This window comes from Eublepharis macularius, chromosome 1 (genome assembly GCF_028583425.1).
Source record: "Eublepharis macularius isolate TG4126 chromosome 1, MPM_Emac_v1.0, whole genome shotgun sequence".
Lineage (NCBI taxonomy): Eukaryota > Metazoa > Chordata > Lepidosauria > Squamata > Eublepharidae > Eublepharis > Eublepharis macularius.
Window position 1 is genome coordinate 83,450,670 of NC_072790.1, and position 25,175 is coordinate 83,475,844.

A 25,175-nucleotide genomic window follows, 5' to 3' on the forward strand; every position below is an offset into this window, starting at 1 on the left:
TAAGAGCAGCAGGACTCTAATCTGAAGAAACAGGTTTGATTCCCCACTCCTTGAAGCCAGCTGAGTGACCTTGGGTCTGCCACAGCTCTTTCAGGGCTCTCTCAGCCCCACCCACCTCACAGGGTGATAGTTGTGCGGATAATATTAACACACTTTGTAAACTGCTCTTGACTGGGTGTTAAGTTGTCCTGAAGGGAAGTATATAAATTAAATGTTGTTGTTATATGCATAACACCTCCAAACAAATCACTGAGACTCTAGGACCACTGTGAACCACACTGAGATTTTAACCAATTGGCTGCACATACCTGCTCTGAAGACTGGCAGGTATGTTTTCCAAAAGGAGGAAACCCTACTGAACAACCAGTAAAAAAAAGTAACCACACAAAGGGGGGGGGGGAATCTGTAATGAATACAAAAACTATTGAATAAATGCAAAAACTATTTGAAAATGTATACAAACATGCACCAGAAAAGTCAATGACTCCTCACAAAAAACATTAGAAGTGCCAAGAATGGTTCAGATAAAGGACAATATGTCCAGCCCCATTTAGACCACTAGGTTACACAGCACCCAAGGTATGAATCCAAAATGCGATTAATATCACAATGATGTTCAAAACTATGTATCTTTTCAACAACAAAAAAGAACAACTGTTAGAACTATGATTCATTTCTAAAAAATGGGAAACAAGTAGTGCATCTAAAGACTTGTTGTTTAACTTAATGTAATTCTAGTTCTCAGGAAACACCTAGCCTTGCCAACATACAAAAGATGGCATGGGCAAATCATCACACAAATGACACAAGTGGAATTGCAGTTGGAGAAATGTCTTAATTCAAACATTCTACTTGTAGTTGGGTCCCTGAAAATTTTAAACTGCATAGCTTGGAGGAAATTCCCACAATTCTCACATTGTAAATGTCTCTTAGGGTCCACAGTACATCCCTGAACCTTAAGATCAGTATGCACCAAGGTATCCCCAATTAAAATATTTCCGCAAAAACCCACTACAAGACATTTTCCACATCCAGCAATGTCACAGACTAGATGCCAGTGTTTCTAAATGACTTGTTTTATGCTATATGCTAAAAGAGAAAATTACACAGGGAAAAAATATTTTCTTTTACAGGTCTGTTATCTTTAATTAGTAGTTCAGATCTTACTTTGCCATCTGCTCTAAGCTTTAGCTACCATGATAATAATAAATAATAACAACATTCGATTTACATACTGCCCTTCAGGACAACAACACCCACTCAGAGCGGTTTACAAAGCATGCTATTATTATCCCCACAACAAACATCTTGTGAGGTGGGTGGGGCTGAGAGAGCTCAAGAGAGCTGGCTTCAAGTGGAGGTGTAGGTAATCAAACCCAGTTCTCCAGATTAGAGTCCTGCTGCTCTTAACCACTGCACCAAACTGGCTCTCATAACTTGCAAAGGATAGCCATGGGCTAAAAACTGAGATATTGGAGTGTTCAATTCTACCGGATACCTCTGTGGGGACAAGGTGTTGTGTTTGATACATAAAAAACAATGATATTGCAGGTTCTTACCTAATTAGGCAGGACGACGATTAGCAAACTGTTATAAAGAATTCCTGTCTGTAGATTTTTTATATATTTATTTATTTTATTTATAATCCACTCTCCCTACAGCAGGCTCAGAGTGGAGCACAACATATATCATAATAATAGAACAAAACATGGTAGCATAAAACAAGATAAAAATACCTATAATACCGATTACTTAAAAACAGCAGTATACATAATTGTACAACCCGCTGAAACAAAACCCATGGTGTCGGATGGCCAGCTGCAGATGGACAGCAATGGCAAGAGGCCAGTTAGGTGGCCCATCTGCCTCAATCAACATATGCCTTGTAGAACACCTCTGTCTTGCAGGTCCAGTGGAAACACAGCAACTTCTGCTGAGCCTGGGTCTCTACAGACAGGGAATTCCACGAGGTTGAAGCCAGGACCAAGAAGGCCTTGGCCCTGATAGAGGCAAGGCAGACCTCTTTGGGGCCAGGGACCACCAGTAGATGTTTGCTAAGTGGAGCATTCTACAAGGAACATACAGTGAAAGATATGTCAGTCACAGTTTACTAACGGCTTGAAAGGTTAGAACCCAAACCTTGAATAGGGTTACGAGGTCCCCTCAGACTCCTGACAGGAGTGGGGGACCTGGCATTTACCTTTTTGACAGCCCCATGATCCTCCTTGCATTCATGTGAAACACGCAAGCGCCCCCATGCTGGCACGATGATATCACTTCTGGGAAGTGACATCATCGCATGGGGGTGCACGTGTGCTTCGCACTGAGATGAGTTGGGCTTCAAATGGGCCAAAACAGGCCTATTTAGAGCCAAAATAGGCCTGCTGCAAAACACAGGAGCACTCTCAGGGTGGCGCGATGACATCACTCCCAGGAGTGATGCTGTCACGCTACCCCAGGAGCGTGCCTGCGAGGCTTGTTCGCATGCCTTCCTCTCCTGCTGGCCAGATAAGTGGAGGCGGGGGGCAAAGGATCCCCTGTCCCCATTGGGGGAATGGGATCTCTAACCTTGAACCTGGAATTCCACTGAAAGCCAGTGAAGCTGGTGCAAGAGTGGTTATATGTGACTTGAACATAGGTGCAAGTGGCAACCCACCCAGGGCTAGGAGCTAGATCCCAAGACCAGACAGTCCATGGCCCAGGTGCAGGACCTTTTGCTTTGTAGGATTCAGTTTCAATCGGCTCTGCTTCAGCCATCTAGTCACGGCCTCCAATGCCCTGTCCAGATCGTCCGGGGCTGAATCCAGCTGGTCGTCCATCACCAGATAAAACTGGCTGTCATCAGCTGTAAGCTGACTTTGAAATGTCCTTAAATTGTATCCAAATATGTCAGTTCTACACCACTAAAGCAGTGAGAAAATTTTATGGTGGAATACAGTTTATTCATCTATCCAATTATCAATAAAATGCAAATATACCACTGGCCTCACAGACCTGCTTTGAAAACTAGCAGGTACATTCTCCATACACTCCGAGTATGGAAAACAGCTGCATGAGTGCACATTTACATGCATTTTTTAAAAGTCAGGCTTTACAGTTTTAAGTTCAGAGGATTCACAGTTCTAAGTAATATACCTAACCGAGTAACCTAAGCAAGCACAAGAAAAGGAAAAAAGAAATTACAATCCACAATCATCTAGGTATAATGTCAGTCAGTTAGAAAATGTGAAAGGAGAGGACAACATTCTCAAGCAAATCCAGTATCTGTGTTCAATATGTATTCCACATGTTACACTGATTTAGTGTATATCTTTAAAAAAAACAAAGTGTATAACTTTGGAAATAAATATTACAGAGGTGTAATCAGAAAGCCCGGAACTGCTACACCTGCCTGTCAAACGTATACTGCCTGTCAGTCTCTCTCAGGTTTGTTGCTATGCAATATACAGACTAACCCCAAGACAAACAAATATGATCAGAAGCTAAGTTTGAACAGAGGTGTTAAAAAGGTCAACATTTTAGCTTCAAAAACATAGCTAAAGAAAAAGCTGAAGGAAAAAGCAAAACTAAAGTGTGTTTTGATATTTAATAAGGAAACCACATAAGCAGAGAGAGCTTAAAAATAGCCTTTGAGTAACAAAGCAATTCTCCCACATTCTTCAAGACTGTATACTCCTACTGTGGATGGCTTAAATTAAAGTAGCTTGTGCTGCAACAGACACGTGAGTCAGCAAGAGCTGCTGTAGGAAACTGCTGACATTCTTAAATGGCTCATATGCTACACACATATACACACACACAAACACACCCTTTTCTACTCATTAAGTGCAGAACACCCGCCATTCCCATTCAGATTTCCACAATACAGGATTTTTAAAGTTAAAATTAGCTGCTGCAATTCAGTCTCAAGAGCCAATGGATTTTGTTTTTGCTGCCTTTTATTAAAAAAAAAATATTTGAGCTACTTGCCCTTTTCAAAAACTTTGCCATATAACTTGGTGCACAGGAACAGGCAAATAATATGCACTTGCTTTAAAAAAAATGAGCAGAAGACTCATTTTGACATGGCATTTTTAAAGCATGAAACAGTAGGATTAGGATTTATTTCAACTAGTTAGAGGTTAATTTCTAGAAATGATGCTGGGTCCCAAAACTTAATTGGAAAGGAAGCCTTCTGTCTTAGAAGACCCATTTCCTAATACTAGTTGTTATGGGGTAGAGGGAGTGTCGCGTGTAAGCAAAGATATGGGAAATGAGATCAGCACACGAGTACTGCTATTATTTCACATATTCCAAATCTAGGCTATGGCTCAAATTTTAGTCCTGCAAGACGGCAAATCACAGGATTATAGCAGTCTAAAAATATCTGTTTAGGAATGATTCACAACTTATAGAAGTTAGCAGGTACATGTACAAGCAGAATATTATGAAAAATGGAGAACGCTTCTCTTGTACTTTTTAATAAAAATGCATGAATGTGCTGCAGAAACCTAGGCAAACTGAAGATCCCCAAAAGGTGTGTCAAACACAAATCTGCAAGCAACTGTGGTGTAGTCCTGGGGACACAGTGCTGAGTTTAGACCAAAGAAAGCCACATTTAAACCTCAATGATCTGTGTAATTCTCTAGTTAGGAAGACTGTGTGATCCATGGACACAAGGACTGGCCATTGTTCCCTACTCCAGTCTCTTTCAACTCTGGAAAAGTTGATCATGATCATGATCATGCCCACAGAGAAAGATGCTCACAGAGTAAGAGATTGATGGGGTAAGGGGAATGCAGGAAGGAAGGATCTGTTATTATGCTGCTATTTATTTATTTAAAACATTTCTATGCCAACTTTCCACTTGACTTAATTCTTCAAGGCAGCAAGCAGTCAAGCACATTAGAAAACTTTAACAATCTATACATACATGTGTACATATATATCTCAATTTAGGACATTTAAATAAAACACACCAATGGGAAAGAGAGACAAAATGCAAACAAAACAGAAAAAGGTACACTTGCTGGCACAAGACAATGGTAGAAGGGGACAGATGAATCTTTATAGACAGGGAATTCCATAGTTTTTGTGCCACAACTTAGAAGACCCTTTCTTGGGTTGCCACCCAGCTATCTTAAGACAGTACGGCACCCAAAGCAGGACAGCTGCAGATGACCTTAAAGGTCAGGTTGGTCCATATGGGTCCTTAAAATATGTAGTTCCAAGCCCTATAGGACTTTAAAAGGAAATACCAGCATCATGCGTTGGGCCCAGAAGCAAACAGGCATCCAATGTAAGGAGAACAAGACTAAAGAGATGTGGTCCCTACAACTATAGGATCCAACTCAATGGATAATTTCAGGCCAGTCGCCTAAATCTATCTTGCAAAGCTGTTTTGAAAATCAAATAAGGAGAGGTGGAGCCCATGTAAGTTACCCAGATCTCCTTGCAGGAAAAACAGAATTCAAATATGAATAAATAATTGAGCAAACATTTAGGCAGAGGAAAGTATGCAAAATTCGTATAGGCTCCACTGCTTCCCATGGGATAAACTGAGATTTAAATATATATCTGTGTGAGGGGATGAAAATTTCAGGTGACCTGTCTTAGAAATCATGCAGTGGTTTCAAAGTATCCACAAGTAAAGTCAATGTAGATATGCAAGGGTAATTTTAAACTAGTGGTGTTTTGCAGGGAGCAACATATTCAACCATATCCTAGAGACTTCTGTTTCAGTGTTAGAAAGCAAGACACTATGATATCAACTATATCCTTTAAGAAAGCAGCAGCATGAAACACCAGGTTACACTGATACTTTTTCCGCTACTGCTTGGAAAGCAAATTATTTAGTTGGGAGCTTAGTTTTTATGCTTAAGTCTCAACTGGGAGAAAAAAGTCCACTTCTAATGTAATGAAATGTGTTGTTTCACTTGCATAAAGCATGCGTTTTGGTATGGGTTCTTTTCATTCCCCCTTCCTTTTCTTTTGATTTACATGCATTGTTCATTCAATAGCTCTTCAGTCAATGCTAGTAATTGTTGTACTAAGCCAGTGGCTTCAATTTAAGCTCATTATTGATCACACAGAAATTTGTATGCATTCCTCTGCTTGCTTGCTTTAAAATTATAATTTCAGCTCCAGCAGTGGCAGGCTAAGTATGATGCTTTTCAACACACTACAAAGATTCTTCAGTCTGACTAGAAAGCAAAACGAGCATGCTGCAACTCAGCTGGCTATGCTCATACATTTTACATTTTCTTGAGACAAGCTTCAAAATGAATGGTTAATTCATGCAGCTGCCATAAGATTAATTCCCCACCCCCTAAGAACAGAAGAAACGGTGACCAAGTTTTGCAAAGCTGAGTAGGCACCATAAACCCAGTTGCAGCAAATCATATGCAGTTTTCAGAATGGGAAGCCTGGCCATTTGAACATTCCAGCATAGCCCATTAGGTTTTTCAAAACCCACAAACGTTATCTATGGTGCTTGCATAGGAAGTTCAATTATTAAAAAGACAGCATCTTTTAAAAGAAGTCTCTAGTGGAATGCAAGATTATTTACTCCCAAAAGTATAGAACATTCACCTAAATTTTAGATTTACAGCTGAAATTAAGACATATCATATGCACATCACACAAAAGGCAAGCAGAAAAAGAGATGCTGAATATTTCTAGAGCCTTGCTATCAATTTAGTGAGTTAAGTATGATAATGATTTTTGCATATGCTGCAAATTTTGTGCTCATCAGAAGTTAAAAGTGGAAAAAGAGGCATCTTACTGTAATGGAGTAATCTTAACATAATAAGCAGCCAGACATTTGCTTCTGATGATTTGCATCAAACATCTCAACTTCCTCAACGTTTTCACTGGCATGCCATGGACTGGAGTATTTACTGTTATAATATGTCTTGGGATATGAAACTGCCAGTCCACTCTTTCCCCTAAGATTTCTAAGTACCGTACTCGACACAGTGCAGTCCTAAACAAAGGGTGTAATTCTTTTTCGGATGGAAGTGTTAGTTGCTCTGTATATAGCAGGCCTTAGGACACAAACATTTAGTTTTGACCTGTTAGGGGACCATAAAACATTTAAATACTGTATATATAAAATCGGTTTTATATATCCTTCTGAGACTTGACAGCCTAAGACAAGACCACAGGAAAATTATCTCATGTCATACAAATATGAGGAGAAAGCATTTCTTTTCATTTTTTTCACAGGGAGACAAGTTAGGATTTTTTTCAAGTAAAACACTGAAATCATTAGCTGTATCTGAGTAGAAGGAATTTTTAAAGCCTTACAGAGAAAAGTAAGTAAATGTGACAATGCTGTGCAATTACATTAAAGGAGGTACACATCTTGTTTACTTATTTGCCTTTATATTCTGCTTTATCCCAGAGGTTCAACTTTTAATATTCATTTATTACCAACTTTTAATAGCAATACATCATGGAAGAAAAAACTTTGAAAAAAACTAATTCATATATCATTTAAATAACTGTAACTTATTTGTAAATACAACAGAGTAACAAATACTAACTATAGGTATGACTGCCAAAATACAAGATATTTCTAAACAAACTATAGGCCATAGTACGATCTAAAACGTTAGAATGTTCCGTTCTAACTTACACTGTAAACATAAGGGATAGAAACACTCCCCCACCACTCAGTTTTCTATCAAATTAAACCTATTATACTTAGGAAATCTCCAAATATCTAAACTTCCTCATATTGTGCATCTGAATATAACTTATGATATCAAACACTGCCCCCAGCTACCAACCTCTGTTATTTTTAATACACCATCGACAATTAACTTCTAGGTCCCTCTGAGTACCAAGATACAAAGACAGAGGAATACTCAGAAAGAAACACAGGCCATGTGAACAGTTACTCAGAAAATAACGACCACCCCCTCATTTGTGACCTGCTTCAGTACAGCACAGGCTCACTTAAAATGAGCTAATTCAGATGGAGCCATACTTTACGCATTATAAGTGCCAGGTGTCATTAGGCCTTAGTTAAGCATACCTGTAAATGGGGATGATAGTGCCCAACTGCATCAGAATAATCCATTACTTATTTGAACTTATATCCCACCTATCTCAGACACCTAGCAACGAGGTGCTTAGCACACCTAAAATCCACAGTCAGATCACTGGGAACATAATGAGCAGGCCTGGGGAACGTCCTGCTGTGGCACATTTACCCACTAATATCCCTGTCTTACTCCCAGACTTACCTGGTGGTAGGGACAACCACAAAAAGAGCTATTGCTGCAATGATGCAGCTACAGTTCCTTGTGTAAGAGAATCCCTGTAGCCTTCCAGATCTTCTAAGCCCTTAGGATCCAGAAAGCCTGGAACGCTACTGCTGCCTAATGAAGACTACAGTAACAGCTCTCCTCACTGTCATGGCCAGGTAAATTTCCAAGGGAATGGGATGGGAATGTTCATGGGGAAGTAAAAACACAAATATAAAGACTCCTTTTGCATATGAAATTAATGGATGGTTCTTAAACTTCCAGATCAAGTATGCAGTTTTATGCCATTTTGTCCACTGCTGAGTGCATGATCTCCAATTCTATCCATACAAGCTCTACAGCAGCAATATGTATACTCCTAAAATACTCTTACAGGAATATCTACTATAGCCTGACGTCTGGTGAAAAAAACAGTAGCTGTCCTAGTAGTGTATACACTTTTCCTTCAAGCAGAAGGCACATGCATTTCAATGATTGCATAAACTCCACAACTTGAGTTTCTCAATACAGGTTTCCCATAAAGCTATCTAGTAACAAGTTAAGTACCAGTATGTAGTTATCCTCTCCACACCTCAACCTGTCTCTCCAGCCTGTGACTTAAGAATGAATGCATACTTTCCAAAAGTTAATTAGGACTGGATTTTTACCTCAACGTTGCTTGAACTTCTACAGTATTGCTCATCACCAGATCTCTTAACTGCTTTGCAAACATCAATCATCTTCATAACATTGCTGATGGCACTGCATAGGCGGCTTGAGAAAACAAAACATGTCACAGAACGAGTTATCCTCAGAACTGAGAATACAAACATACAGCTCCAGCTCTCATTCCCACGCTCGGAACACAGACAGGAGAAACACTTCTCAATTTCACTACAGGAATTTTGATGCGCAAGTGCTTAACATTTTCTACTGAATAGCTTGATCTAGGCTCTAGTGTGAAGTAGTATTATTTAAAATTATAAATATATTATCCCCACCCCCAAAAATGTATAGAGAACTTCTAACAATGTTAATGTGAACATACTCAGTTTATGTTAAATTTGATCTAACTCCTACCCCACAAAACAGCATCTGGTGAACTTAAATAAAATAGTAAGCCACAGTCCCCCAACAGTGGTACGGAAATCATACAGACATACTTTACAAAGTTATTGTAAAGGTAACAGGATAATGTATGTGAAGGATTAGATTAAGGAATGGCTTACATACAGGCACCTAATGTATAGATTGCCGAGGCAAAATTCAGAGAGGGACCTTTTGATTTGTAGCTCATGGACAGTTGCACCCTTTAAAGCCTATTAAAACCTTGGAGGTCATCTAGTCCTTCCCTGTTCCATGCAGGAACATGCAGCTACAGCATCCTCAACAGATGGCTAGCCAGTCTCTGCTCAAATGCCTCCTGTGAAGGAGAGTCCAGCCCCTTCCAAGGAAGTCTTTGTCCTACTGTGGAACAGGAAGCTTCTAATACTTAGCTGAAATCTATTTCCTTGTAATTTCCACCCTTTAGTCCTAGTCAATACACTCATGTTACATTTAGTAATAAACTCCTCCCCTCCAACCTCTGCCAGTTTGCAGAGGTGTGAGCATGTGTATTTTATATTGTGCACACACACTAAATAATATTCATAAGGTACATGTCTGTCAAATGAGTTGAACACTACAGGCATCTGTAAGTTTATGCCCCAATAAATTTTTTAGTTTTCCAGGTGCCACAATGCTCTCAGGCTGCATTCAGATGTGGCAATTAACTGCAATTAAATAAAAAGCACACAAACCTAGTTTCTTTCTGGGTTCACACATGTGCCTTGGGACCTCTCCCCTCCCTTCTTGCACACAGAAACTAACTCCAGTTACTTATGACAGATAAAGTCAGGCATGCAGGATAACTGGACTTGGATTTGGCCCCACAGTAACAGGGATTGTAAACTAGGGTTAACTGCAAGTTTAGTATTCTGATTGAAGGGGGGGGCAGCTATCCTTGGTTAATTCACATCCCTGCAAGCATACATTCACATGCAATCAGATGCAGCTTTTAACTGGAGAAAGAGGAACAATGCACACCCAGGAAAGGGCTGGGTCTATGCACATTTTTGACTTAACAGAGGTTAAGCATGACATTTGATTGTAGAAGACTAACAGTGCAATCCCAGAGTTACACACATCTTTCTATGCTTACTGACTTCAATACATACAGAAGGGTATAACTGTGTTTAGGATTGCACTTGTAAAAGGGCTACACCACTGGAATTTACATTTATCGTTCTATGCAGCAGAGAAACACACATAGTCATTGAGAATCTTTATCCTGCAATCCTGTGCACTTTGTAGACCATAAATCCTACTGAACATTCTTCTGGATAAACATGCAAAAAACCCAGGCTACAAATAACTAGGTTATGAACTTTAAGAAAATACTGTATTATTATAAAAAGCTAAGAAATTTTAACCTATAACACTGAATATGGCAACACAATCATTTAGCTATCTTTCTTCAGCTGGAATGCCTAAAATGTAAGGATGTGTCAATTCTGCCTCACATTTATCATCTGAAGTAAAAAAAAAAAAAGTTTACTCTAGATTGGCCTTGGCTTCAGTAATGAATATTCTGGTGATCTCACAATAACTGAAGCGTTTTTAAGACAGGCGCCTGCTGTATTACAAAAATAGCCTGCTCCACAAAAGGCGAGGCAAGATTTCACACTTAGCTTACTTCATGACAGCCAGAGCCTTTGCAGTTAGCTCCCTAGTCTATATGTTACATTTTAATGATCTGGGAATATCATTATCAGCAGTAACATCTCTCCTCAACTTTATTCCAGAGAGAAAGAGAGGGGAAAAGGCAAAGTCTTTCATTAAGAATTATCTTATTTTAGGATCCCACTAGGCAAGTAAGATATTTCAGTGGGAAGTAATTACCCCTCTGCTGTGCAACTCAACAGATTAAACTGATACAGAAACCACTCTTAACACTACAGCATAACCTGAAAGCCACCTATTGTAAGAACAACAACAAAAATTATCTGATGCTTGTCATGGACAATTTGAAGGGGAGTCTTCCTTGCCACAAGGACACCTCTGGTAATTAAATGATTTAGCAGCGAGACAACTCTGTAATACATGTATCCTGAATGAGGCAACACTGATGTCCTAAGCACACATACTCATGCACACCCTTCCAAGTATTTCTGCAAATGCATGCACCAGGTTTCTTGAGGAAAATACAAGTGCTGAATTTCACCTCAACACCACATAGCAAAAAAACAAAACAAAACCAGAAAGAGGTGAACTGTCTTTTAATAGGCAGGAATTCATAATTCAACAGCCAAACAACAACTATTTGGGAGGCTACAATACACTACAAGGTAACCATCAAAAGCCCAGAAAGGAAAGAGAGGGAGGGAAGAAAGGATTCCAGGAGCTGACCAGATTGACATCACAATACACATCCAATTATGACTAGGAAACCCCAGTGGGAGAATGAGGGGGGAAACAGCAGGGATAATGAGAGCAGCTTTATATGCCTAGTCCATGCTGGATGGTTTTAATGGGGATCTGGCAAGAAGCATTTAGCCACCCAGACTGAACAAACAAACAAAAAACCATTCTCCTCTCACCAGTATGCCGCTAGATGAAAAATGCAATACTGGCAGCTCTCCCCGCACCACCCCCTTTCCTTTATTGGAACTTGTCTTAAGGCATTCTGAGGTTTTGCACAACCTTTTCCCACTCGCTTTGAGAACTATCAAGTCGCTGCTGCAACACAAGAAAACTGGAATGCACCAAAGACCTAATGAGGGAAAAGGTGTGTGTGTGTGTGTGTAAGTAACAAGATTAGGAATATTTGTCTGCCAACTCCCCCCTCCCCTTTTTTCCAGCTCGTTAAAAGGGCCTTGAAATCTGACAGCTGCTCACACAAAAAACCACCCACCCACCCCTTCCCAATGCCTGGTTTACTATCCCGGGCTCCTCCTCCTGCGGCTCTCTCAAAACACCCATCCCTGGACACGCACTAGGCACCCGGCCACTTTCCCCGCCGTCTTGGGACGAAAGCCCTCGTGAAATTTTAAAAAATGCCCACCGACCGGCAGGCCTACACACCCCCTCGCCTTCGCTCCTCCCCACCCACTCATGCCACCTATAAAAGCCACCCTTTCGCGATGCTCCGACAGAGACATAGCGGCGCCGGTCACCCTTCAAGAGCAGAACACGACACGCGTCGGACCGGTTCATACGAGCTACCAATTCCACGACGTCTCTGACTCAGTTCCCGAGAAGCAAATCGGATCTCTTTTTCGGCGTTCTCCCGGTAACCGCTTCTCAAGCCAAACCATCCCCTCTCCCACCTCCGCGCAATGCCCAACTTCATCTCCATCCTCAGGGTAAAAGAGAAAGAAAGGGGCGACTCACCTCCTATCAATGCAACTTTCGACAGCTCCTCACGCTGCCTGCAAACGCTTGCGGGAGAGAGGCGGGGGGAGAAGGCTGAAGCTTGCTGAGGGCTCTTGTTGTTGCTGAGGTTGTCTGTAGGATATTCGCACCTAAAGAAGACGCACGTCACATGCCCAGTGCTTTCAAAGACAAAAAAAGCTGCCTCACGAAGCAAAGTCTTGCCGAGGAGAAGGGGGAGAAACACATAGACATGCGAAAATGGAGGGGGGCGGGGGGAGAAACTGGAGGAGGAGGAGGAGGGGAAAGCTGCAGCAGCAAAAGGGATGTGGGGAGAGCAGTGGAAGGAGCCCCGCAGGGATTGCACTCGGAGACCGTCGGCACAAGGCGGCGGTGGCGGATTGTTGCTGCTTCTGCTTACCCCGTTCTGTGGGTTCCACCGGCTCTGCCCGCGGCTCGCGCTCTTCCCAATGGAACGCCGCCTACTCCCCTCAATCGCTACATTGTTGACATTCGCAGGCTGACATCATCCTCCTCCCACCGCCGCCGCCGCCACTACCACTGCCCTCCCCTCCGCGCACACATCCAGGCATACCTCATGCCCCGCCTTCTCCATTCACAATAACGCCGCCTAATCCGCGCGGCGTTTTCCCCTATGGCCGCAACGACACGTACGCTCGAAATCTGGCGTACAAGCGTTCTGTGAATAGCGGCTCCTCCGTGGGCGCTCACGCTGGAAACCTCCTTGTCGCATGCGTACATGGACTCTGTTCGCCGCTGGCGTTGCACTTCTCCTTCTCTCCCAACGGTTTCCCCCCTCCCCTTCTGTTCACGCGAGGTTGAAAGGGATACTGGGAATTGTAGTTCTTTCGGCGTATGCCTAGAAGACTACCAAGGATAATTCATTTAAGCGACCGCGCAGCCTCAGAGGAAGATCAAAAAGAGTCCAGTAGCACCTTTAAGACTAACCAATTTTATTATAGCATAAGCTTTGATCAGGCATCTGATGAAGAGAACTTGATTCTCGAAAGCTTATGCTATAATAAAATTGGTTAGTCTTAAAGGTGCTACTGGACTCTTTTTGATTTTGCTACTACAGACTAACACGGCTAACTCCTCTGGATCTATGACCTCAGAGGAAGAAGAGAGAAGCCGCAGCAGCCGTTCGATGAAGCCAAAAGGGTGCATGAGGTCATTGTTGCCAAATAGGGGACTGGCCGATGCAGTTCCAGCCCTTAAAGATACACACGCATGCCATATTATTATGAATAGCAACAATAACAGCAACACACAAACTGGAAGGAAACTAAATGAGGTAGTTACCACTAACACATTATAAAACAAAAGCTTGTATAGAATAATAAAATAAATGTTATTAGAGAGAAAAAAATAGACTTCAATGAACGATAAGAAAAATATATAAAAATATTTTATATGCAAGATTACACATACACACACGACTCTCATATATTGTTAATAAATGGATGAGAAAACGGAGAAGTTTAAATGTCTGTTATTAAAAGTTTCATTTTCTACCCTAATGATCCTACTTGATTTATCACAGACTACAGAGATCTGTTGCCCTGAAGCATATGGCAGCTTCCAGGGGAAGGGTGGATTTATGATTTATGATAAATTTATGATCATCACATCCTCATTGAGCTTCCTTCCCCGCCCAGGTGTTGCCCTCAAATCTCCAGTAATTTCTCAAACTAGAGCTGGTAACCCTACTTACATCAGTGCAACCAAAGAACACTATGCTTTTACAACCATAAGACCCACGCTATCCAGAATTGCTGGCCCTTGGAGGTATAAATCGTTCAGTGGTGTAGTTCCTTTAAAAAAAAAAAGTATGTGATTGCCCTAGTCTTTCATACCTAAACTCTGAACTTGATAAAAATGGCAGAGTCAAATTAGTCTATTAAACCAATCCAGAAGTCCAGCAGTGTGATATCTTTTCTTACGATCAACCAGAATGTAACTAATGAAGCTTTGTGTTACTCAGAATTCTTAATCAAAATGGATAATGAGCAAAAACAAAAAGTGTGTGGAATACGTTGCTAGGCACGATAGAAAAGTTCAGTTTGCTGCGCTCTCGAGATGGAGCACAGAAAGTGCATGCAGACTTGATTAAGCCATGCAAGGTGCAAAACAAACAAACAAACCACACCTAAGACTATAGCAAAGGCTGCTAGGATAAAAAAGCAAAGGCTGTTCTCACTTTGAAAATCTATAAACTATGTGTTACTTAGAGGCCTCTCAGATACTAATAAAGATGCATGGCTAACTTGTAAGGCAAAGAGCAGAAGTAAAGAAAAGCAGGTTTGGAGGTGAATCTTCACAGGCTTCCCCTCCCCACAGAAACCCACTGCACGCCTGTTAGAAAATTGTAGCAGAGTGAATAAAAATACACAGCAGAAATAAGCAGCACAGACATTTGTGTGTTTAGCTTCTGAGAAAAAGAGTTTACTACCAGATTAGAGTAAATGGTACATGGAGAATAAAATAACAACAGCTTGACTAAACTCCATATTTGTTCCTTTTTTCTCTATTTTGTAACTCTTACTATTTTCTCTCTACTCCTACATCTCTGTAATCCAAACTGCAACTGTCTCTATAGTTGATCCTTGAGTAGGTGCAGGAATACCAAATTGTCCCGCAATAAAATTGATCAGCCAGTAGGGTCACTTCATTGATAATAATACCACCCCCTTTCTGGCAGGAAGACTCTACACCTAATTGGTCCTATGTAAACTATCACTAGCTTAACACAAATGTCAGTTTAACTCTTTAATGACAGAAGGCTGACACTTGCTAAAACCCCAACAACTCCCCATCTCAAAAGCTGCTGCTTCAGATCTGGCCATCCTCAACAGAGGCTGCAACAGGAATGGGGGAAAGTACTTTGTGAGTCCTTGAATAGAGCAACTTCTGTAAGAGCAATGAGGAGCAATTTCAGCCAATTTCTCCTTGCAGCAGCCTCCATTCTGCATGACATAAGATGGTCCCCTGACTTTTGTTTTGCAGAAGGCACAATAGGCTACTGGGGGAAGGAAGAAGTAGAGAAAATTAGTTTCCATTAATTTGTTCCACTAGCAAGAATTTGGATTCAGCCCATAGTTGTCAATATATTAGCAAAGCTAGATATTCATTTTGGGTGGTGCTCTAGATAAAACAATTCAATAGAAGTCAAGTAGAAGCTAATAGAAACTCATATAAACAAAATCCTTTAGTTGATCATCATCTTCTAGGTATAAGTGCAATCCTAAGATGAGTTATAACCAAGAGTGTAACTTTGCTGTGGATTGCATTATTAGAAGGTCAGCATTTTCCAAAACTGCAAAAAATGTAGGCAGCTATGTTGGTCCATTGAAGCACTTGGACTGGTCCTAAATAAACAACATTGCATTACTGGTATTTTGTGGATTTGTAATACACTACAGTCAAGTATTATATGAAATCATACATACACCTGCACTGTTTAGTAGACTAATAGATTGAATTAATTTATTTAAAACTGTTGATGATTGCAAAGATATACCAAATCAATTGGGTCAATAGTTATTCATTTTTATTATTTTTAGTAGAAAAAAGTCTTTTTGATCCCAGTAAGGAGACTTATAGCACCTTAAAGATTATGATAGCATAAGCATTCTTCCTCTGAATCCCTCTTTGTCAGTTGTATGTGGCATTCATTTCTATCTTCTAGGACTGGATCCTCATGTCACTGGATATTGCATAATAATCTTGCAATAATCTACTTGTTGGATTTTCCTGTCTCCTATTGATTGCAACAACACAGTATACAATAGGCTATTTATATTTGTTATTTAGCTTTGTTGTTTGTGCAAAGTGCCTTTTTGTCAGAATCCCATCACCAGAGCCCCTCCTTATGTACTCAGAGGCCTATAGATGTAGTAACAGAAGGTTAGAACAGCAGTTCTCCCTCTGAGGCAGAGGACATCCTCGGTGCTTTCCCACCATCCTATCGGGGAGGCAGGAAGTTGATTTTTCTTCCCTTTCCTGTAGTATATGGATGGGAACACCCCCTCAGGGCTCAGTTCTTTTCCTGCCTCCGGGGAGAGCAGATCACCATAGGTTAGCTCTGCTACCTTTTCTAATCTCTTTCCACTAATTTCTACTTTCCTTCTGACTTCTTGCCTTCCCTCCTTTATCTGACTGTCCCTCCTCACCTACTCTTCTTCTCCCACTCCATGGCGGCGAGGAAGGAAAGAAGAGGAATGTCTTCAGTGGAGTCACCAGACTCTGAAGAAAGTTTAATGGAGAGGGCGGGCCACCAGAGAAGACCACCAGAGAGGAAGAAGCCGAGCCAGAGCTCTCCAGAAAACGGCTCCGTCTGCTGCAGAGGGAGCCAAAGAGTCCAGCGCACCACAGCTGGACGGCCGAGTGCAGCGCAGAAGAGCGGGACTCCATTTTGGCGGCAACAGCAGACGCGGAGAGCGATTTCCCACCAAGACGACAGGACATGCTTCCCAATCTCCCGGCGGGAGATTTGCAGACGAAGCGAACGATGGAACAACGCAGAGGTAACAATGAGGGTCTGGAGTGCCAAGTAAGTGTCCTTTTTCAGGCAGACAATGAGAGAGGAAATTCTGGCCCTTTGTAATGCCAATCTGCCTCAGCCACCACAGGCCCCTAGCAACAAAAGCTCTAATGAGTCACAGGGAGTACAGAGTCGTAGTGGCCCCTGGCCTACCAAGGCAGCGAGGAAGACCCTCTCTAATAGAAATGTAGACAGAACCACAGGGTGGCTGGAAGATGAGCCCTCACCTAGTGAGGACTCTGATATGGGGGATTTCCTTCCTGATGAAGAGGAGGAGGAGGATTCCTCAGTCCAGGATCAGCCCAATAGACTATTCCATACGGAAGATTACCAGTATCGTCTAAACAAAATGTTGGCTGCATTGGACTTGCAAGAATCCAAGAGGGGGGAGGAGGAAGAGCCATCCCCAGGGGGCTCTAAAACAAGACCCAAGAGAAACAAAGAATTTTTTCCTAGGTCAGAAGAGAAAACTAAGGTCTTCCCCTTCCCCGAATATTATGAGCGACAACTCAAAGCAGAGTGGGCTACACCAACTATGTGCAAACATGTCCCTAATGCTGTTAAGAAACTTTACTCTCTCCCCAAATTTGCTAACGAGCTTTTACAGGTGCCGGCCATAGACGCACCGGTGGCGGCTCTACAGTCCCAAGGTCTTCTTTCTGAAGATGGCCAAGGGGTCATCAAGGACAGCATAGACAAGAAGGGGAGACAGTATTGAAAAGGGCACACGAGGCGACAGCTATGGCTATCAAGGCCTCAGCCATAGCATCAGCGGTGGCTAGAGCTTCAGTGGTGTGGATCAAGCTATTACCAGAAAATAACAAGCGCTTACTAGAAGGAGCTAATAGGATATTAAAAGCCAGCACCTTCACTGCCGATGCCACCTTAGATGCACTGTCCTTCTGTTCAAGAGCGATGGGTTCCACTACGGTTGCAAGACGTCTTCTTTGGATCAGAGCGTGGCTGGCGGACATCCAGTCAAAGGTGATCTTGACCTCCTACCCATATCAAGGAAAAAAGCTGTTCGGAGACCACCTTGATAAGATCCTGGTGGAAACTAAGGACAAAAAGAGAGCTCTACCTAGGTCCTTGAGACAGAACGATAGACGTTCCTTCCAGTTTCAATCCTTCGGGACGAGCCACACTCTTCCTAGACCTCGACAGGACACAAAACGATCATGGAACTTCCAGAGACCCCAACGCCGCAAGGGGAACTTTGGGAGCAGGCCGCACACGCAATTAGGAGGCCGTAACTACAGACCTGATGCAGAGGACAAAGGTCAGAAACCCTGACTCGAGGGACGCTCCAGTGGGAGGGAGACTGCTCCTTTTCCAGCAGACCTGGATGGAGTCCCAGGCGGATGCCTGGGCCTTGGAAATCATCTCCTCTGGCTATTTAATAGAGTTTGTTTCTCATCCACCGGAAAGGTTTCTGGTCTCTCCACTCAAGAAAGACCCAACCAGATGTGCGACTACAGTCAAAGCCATTCAACATCTTTTCAACATCAGAGCAGTGGAACCAGTCCCTCCGAATGAAAGAGGTACAGGCGTCTACTCGATTTTCTTCACTGTTCCGAATAGGAACGGCAATTGGAGATCCATACTAGATCTAAAGTATGTGAATCGCTTCATCAAGCTCCGACATTTCAGGATGGAGACACTTCGATCCATCGCAGAGGCTCTACGCCAGGGAGATTATATGACATCAGTCGACCTGACGGAAGCATATCTCCATGTTCCGATAGCCGTGTCGCATCGACGCTTTCTCAGGTTCTGCGTCGGAGACCTACATTTTCAGTTCCGCGCAATGCCCTTCAGTCTTGCAACGGCTCCAAGGGTCTTTACGAAACTCCTCATTGTTCCGATTGTCAGGCTTCGGGAGAAGGGACTCCAGATACATCCATACCTCGACGACATCCTGATCAGATCAGAGTCAAGAGCCTCCTCCATCAAAGACACTCAGACGACAATCCAGTTTCTAGAGAGCCATGGGTTCCTTATCAACAGGATCAAGTGTTCTCTGCAACCATCCCAGAGACTGGAGCATCTAGGACTGATCATAGACACTCAAGAAGGCATCTTCAACCTTCCAGAGGAAAAGATAACAAAGACCAAACGCTTGGCTTTAATGATCATCAAACAACAATGGTCGCTGATCATGGAACTCACCAAACTACTGGGACTCCTTGTGGCCAACTCAGAAGCTGTCTATTGGGGACACTTTCATTCCAGACCACTACAAGCTCTGCTGAGGCTGTACCAATTCTAGATAGTGCAGAAGCAGACCATCAAGGTGCAGGTACCTCGCGATGTCAAGGACAGTTTCCTATGGTGGACATGTGGGGACAACCTCAGACAGGGCAAGAGCTTTCTTACCCCTCGATACACGCAAATCTTTACGGATGCCAGCCTGTCTGGTTAGGGAGCAACAATGAACGAAATTCCAGTTCAGGGAACCTGGTCCCTGAACGAATGAACGTTACCAATCAATGTGCTGGAGATGAGAGCTATATACTTGGCTCTGATTCATTTCAACCACCAGACTCCCCTGTTGCATGTACTCATACGCACAGACAATGTGGCAGCAAAAACTTATATCAACAGACAGGGGGGTCCAAGTCCTCCCGACTCCAGAGAGAAGTGAACAGTATCATCTCCTGGGCGGAGAACCATCTTCTTTCGCTACAGGCGGAACACATAAAGGTTTCCTGCAATGTCCAGGCAGACTGGCTCAGCCGTGAGACATTACACCCGGGAGAATGGTCAATCAACAAGGAGACGTTCAGACTCATCACGGCCCATTTTGGCAATCCAATTGTAGATCTGTTTGCGTCCCCCCTAAACCATCAGGTGTCAAGATACTTCACCAGATATTTCCATCAGGAAGCGGAGGGCACAGATGCACTAACATTGATCTGGCCCAAGGGACTCTTATATGCCTTCCTGCCTCTACCAGTACTTCCAAAAGTGCTCCGAAAGATACAGGAGCAAGAAGCCAGAGTGATCCTGGTGGCGCCCTACTGGCCGAGGAGACCCTGGTTTTCGGCCCTACTCCTCCTTTCAGAATGCCCTCCGTTTCACCTACCAGTGCGACCAGATCTCCTTCACCAGGGACCAACATGGCATCCGAATCCGGAATGGTGGTCCTTGACCGGATGGAGATTGAACGGAGAGCGCTCGTCCAGACAGGATACACTTCTCAGGTTGTGAATACTATTCTAGCCTCCAGGAGGATGTCTACTCAAATAATATACAACTCCACATGGGAAGCTTACGTACGCTGGTGTTGTCGCAAGAAAGTGGAACCGCTTACTCCATCGACAACAGTCATTTTTGGATTCCTCCAGGAGGGTCTCGATAGAGGGCTAAAACCAGCCACGTTGAGGAAACAAGTGGCTGCCATCAGCTCAATCGTCCCGAGAATGGGAAAGACACCTACAGCGGCGCACCCTCACATTAGACGGTTCCTTCGGGGAGCAACCCTGTCGAACCCTCCTGCGATACATTGTTTCCTGACATGGCGTCTCCATGTGGTTCTCTCGGCGCTCACCAAGCATCCATTTGAGCCGATAAAGGACATTTCCCTAAGATGGCTGAAGCTAAAGGCCATCTTTCTTGTAGCAATTACTTCGGCACGACATGTATCTGAATTGGGAGCTTTCTCGGTGAGACCAGACCTGTATATCTTTCATAAAGATAAAGTAGTATTAAGGACAGACCCAACCTTCCTGCCCAAAGCCTTCTCAAGGTTTCATCGAGAACAGGAGATTAATCTCCCATCCTTTTATCCAGACCCAAGACACCCAAGAGAGCGGGACTGGCATTACTTAGATGTCAGGAGAACGATAAAAACCTACATAATTAGAACAGAACCCATACGAAGGACGGATTCCTTGTTCATTAACATTTCAAACCCTAGGTTGGGACAATGCATGTCTCCTTCGGCCATAGCCTACAGCGTCAAGGCCTGCATCAGGGAGGCATACAAGGCTCTCAAGATGGACGTCCCGGACGGGATTACTGCCCATTCGGCCAGGAGTGTAGCAACTAATGCGGCCTTAAGAAGAAGCGCCTCCGTGGAAGACATCTGTAAGGCGGCTATGTGGTCCTCCATTTCGACCTTTATCAAGCACTACCACCTGCACACCTATGCATCGGCTGATGTGGCATTTGGCCGAAGAGTGCTTCAACATATAATAAAAGATGAAGACCTCATCCCACCCTGAATTTCCGGGGACTGCTTTGGGAGCACCCAGGATGTCCTTCGCCTCAGAGGGAGAACGGGCCTTTGGTCTCTTACCGTGAAGGGTCCTTCTCCTCTGAGGTCAGGAGGACATCCTGCCCTCCCAAGGTTTTCGTCATAGCTCTACCTCTACTACTCTCTGTTTACCTGACTGTTTACCTGATGGTTCTAATAGGGTCCTAGACACCTTGTGTCTTTTCTTACTTATAAAGTTGACTAACAGTAATTTGTTTTGGAAGTTTTTTCATCATTTTATTGTTATAGGATAGTTCTATTTAGACAAGGACTGCTGAGGGGAACCTCCCGAACTGAGCCCTGAGGGGGTGTTCCCATCCATACACTACAGGAAGGGGAAGAAAAATCAACTTCCTGCCTCCCCGATAGGATGGTGGGAAAGCACCCAGGATGTCCTCCTGACCTCAGAGGAGAAGGACCCTTCACAGTAAGTGTCCAAAGGCCCGTTTTATGCACACTTACCTGGAACTAAACCTTACTGAATGAAATGGAACTTACTTTCAGAGCAAGCATGCATGCACTGTATTTCACTGATAGTCTTGTGCTGTATGCCCTGAGATATGAGCAGTGTTTCCTAGCTGAGTTTTATATGTTCCTGGAAGTGTGCCATGATTGGCTAGGGAGGTTGTCAATTTCTGTGCTGTGGCCAGAAAAGGAGGGAGGGGAACAGATGTGTGAGACTTTCCATTGATGCATAACATTGTGGTACTGCACCAATGTAAATTAACTGTGCTAATGCATCAGTTTCCTCTGCTTGTACAACAGGATTTAGAAGTTATATTCTCCCACCAATTGGAGTAATAAGGATAGGACCACACTGCCAGGGTTTTTCTGCATCTTCTGTAAAAGATGAGGCTGATGTTCTATGTACTCCCAAAATATATTAGGAATTAGCAGCAATGGAATTGAAAATCGTTCTGATAACAACACCAGTTTAGGGTATGCTATAGATTCTTTTTTACAGTGCAATCCTAAACAGAGTTACACCATTCTAAGACCAGAAACTTCAGGGTGTAACTCTGTTTACTATTCCACTGTTAGCCTTCCACTGTGAGCTGCACTCTTAATGATTACCACTGAGCGTGATACAGGATTTGATTAAAACATAGGCTACTAAATTGTAAGAACTGGTGTTGCAAATATCATAATTGTGCCTCTAGAATCCCAAAGACTGCATTTTAAATTTCTGCAGTACTAATTATGGTACCACAGAGAAACAATGTGACACACATCTTGGAAGATTCAATTAATTTTTGATATACCTGGAAAACACAGGATTTTTTTAAAAAAAACTAGTGTATCTATCTTGGTGTCTTGGTGGGATAGCTAATTATGTGAAAGGGGCCATGAGAAAGCACAAATGACAGGAGGCCCTGCAGGGAGGAAACTGATTCCTTCCAAGTTTGAGGATGTCCCTTGCCTGTGGCCTGAAGTGGTATGGCCCATTATTGGTAAACAACTACTATACACACTGATGTCAGACTAAGTCCCATGGAATTCAGTGTGGCTCACTTCTTAGTAATCAGTAGATTATTTGTTTCTTCTATATACCCTATACTTTTGTCCAATTCTACATGGTAGCTATGGCTGAGAAGCATTGTGTTATCATAGCAAACATCCATAAAAGTATAGCTTAACGTGTCCATGTAGGAAACAAAGAACTTTTGGCCTTGAGCGTTATTGAATGTTCATCACAAGAATTTGATTGATCTCACTAATTATGCTAACAATGTATCCTATTATAGACGGAAGGAAGTGTTCTCCAATTTTTATTTATTTATTTGTTTCTAATTATAGCACACATTTCTTGTTGAGCCTTAAGGCAGATCATGCAATATAAAACAGTATAATTAGACAGATACTCAATATAGTTACAAAAGTTAGAAAAACATTGCAAAAAGAAAAAAAAGGTATCAGCCATATTTCATAAACAGGATTACAAATGTAGAAGAGAATGCAGTATAGCTAGATAAAATATACAATAAACATGTTCCTTTTATAATGAAGGGTCTTTCTGAACCATTCCATTATACTAAAGTCCAGTTCCCTTTATAAAAATGCCCTCTTGACAATTCTGTCCATCTGGGATGATAGAAGTGTGGGAGCCTCAGGCAGGCCACTCCACGAAGTGGGTACAAAGTTAACTGGTAAATAGGGGAGATGAAAGCTGATGGGAAAAAAGTTCATGTATAACACTCTCTTTGCAAAACTTGAGCTGAAGGGGAGAGGAAACTGAAGAACAATTTTTATATGATTTTATGTAATTTTTTGTATATTCTGTATCTTAGTGTTAATGGTTTTATTTGCTGGGATACTTTCTGATCTATTTTTTGAAGAAAAGCAGGTCATATTTTTTTAAAAGTAAACAATAATGAAAAAAGAGCTTCAAAGCACAGGGAAAAAATATTAATGAGAATTGTAGTGTGCCTCAAGCAACATTTGTTATTTGATTATGAATTCATGGTATTCCACACAGGTGAAATATCCACCTGATCCAGTACTTGTTGCAGAATCATTATGAGAAAAAAAACATTGATCATGACTGAGCCAAACCTAAGTAGTTAACAGTGCAATCTTCAGCAGAGTTACATCTAAACGTGGGCACGAACCGCATTACAAACTTCAAAAACCCACGAAATTGGCGATTGCGCAATCGCGATCTGGCAGATCGTGATTGTCCACGGCCAACGAACCAGTGTTCGGAAGAAGCCTGGTTCGGTGCGTTTGGCTGCGGTTCGAGAAGCCAGACAGTCAGGCGCCATCAATCAATTCCCCTGGAAACGGAGCCAGGGGAATGCCTGAACTCTGTCTGCGCTTCTTCTGTCACCCTGGAAACCCGAATGAAAGCCCAGCTTACCTTGATCAGCAGGTCTTCCTTCCAACCATGGAGCTGCAAAGCAGTTACAAGTTGGGAGAAGACACCCAGGGGAGGGAGGGGGAAGGGGATGTTCTGTAGCCATGGGCACTCCAATCTCATCCCTGCAAACCCTGACAGGCAGCTCTGATGGCCAAACACAGACCTCCTGCATTGCTCAATGGGACCTCAGCTTATAAAAAGCACTGCGCTCCCAGGCTGGGTTTCACTTTCAGCGAGCAGTGGAGTGTGACAGAGCTGCTGCTAGCTACTTGCTAGCCTTTGGGGAGAGAGACAGAGTATAATCAAGCTTGGATTTTGGGGACAGGGATCTATCTCCTCTTGTTCCAGGGCTGCTGCCAGGCTCTGGGGCCAAGCTCAGTGGGCACCTCGGCTGAGGGCTCACAGTATTACTAGTGCCTGACCTGGTTAGGCCTCTGGGAGTGGTGGGCTAGGGCTCTAGTCCCTCCCTCCCTCTGGTTCCAGGGCTGCTGCTAGGCCCTGGGGCCGAGCTCAGTGGGTACCTTGGCTGAGGGCTCACCAAATGATGATGATGATGATGATTATCATTATCATTTTCATTATTATTCTTATTCTTACTATTATTATTATTAGTCTCTGTGCCTGTTCTGTCCAGGCATCTTGGTGTGCTGGACTATGGCTGTAGCCCCAGCCTCTGGTTCCAGTGCTGCTGCCAGGACCTGGGGCCAAGCTCAGTGGGCACCTCAGCTGAGGGCTCACACAGTGTTATTAGTGCCTGATCTGGTCAGGTCTGTGGGAGTGGTAGGCTAGGACTCTAGTCCCTCCCTCCCTTCAGTGCCAGGGCTGCTGCCAGGCCCTGGAGCCAAGATCAGTGGG

General features: G+C 43.0%; 1 protein-coding gene across 1 annotated transcript in view; it reads right to left on the bottom strand.

Annotated features, from left to right (window-relative positions):
* Positions 1-13,161, bottom strand: part of BACH2 (BTB domain and CNC homolog 2) — a 216,850-nt gene extending 203,689 nt beyond the window's left edge. The window contains exon 1 of the mRNA XM_055001900.1: positions 12,663-13,161. The gene's annotated coding sequence lies outside the window, so the exon portion shown is untranslated. The remainder of the gene's footprint in view (positions 1-12,662) is intronic.
* Between the last annotated feature and the right edge of the window lie 12,014 nt (positions 13,162-25,175).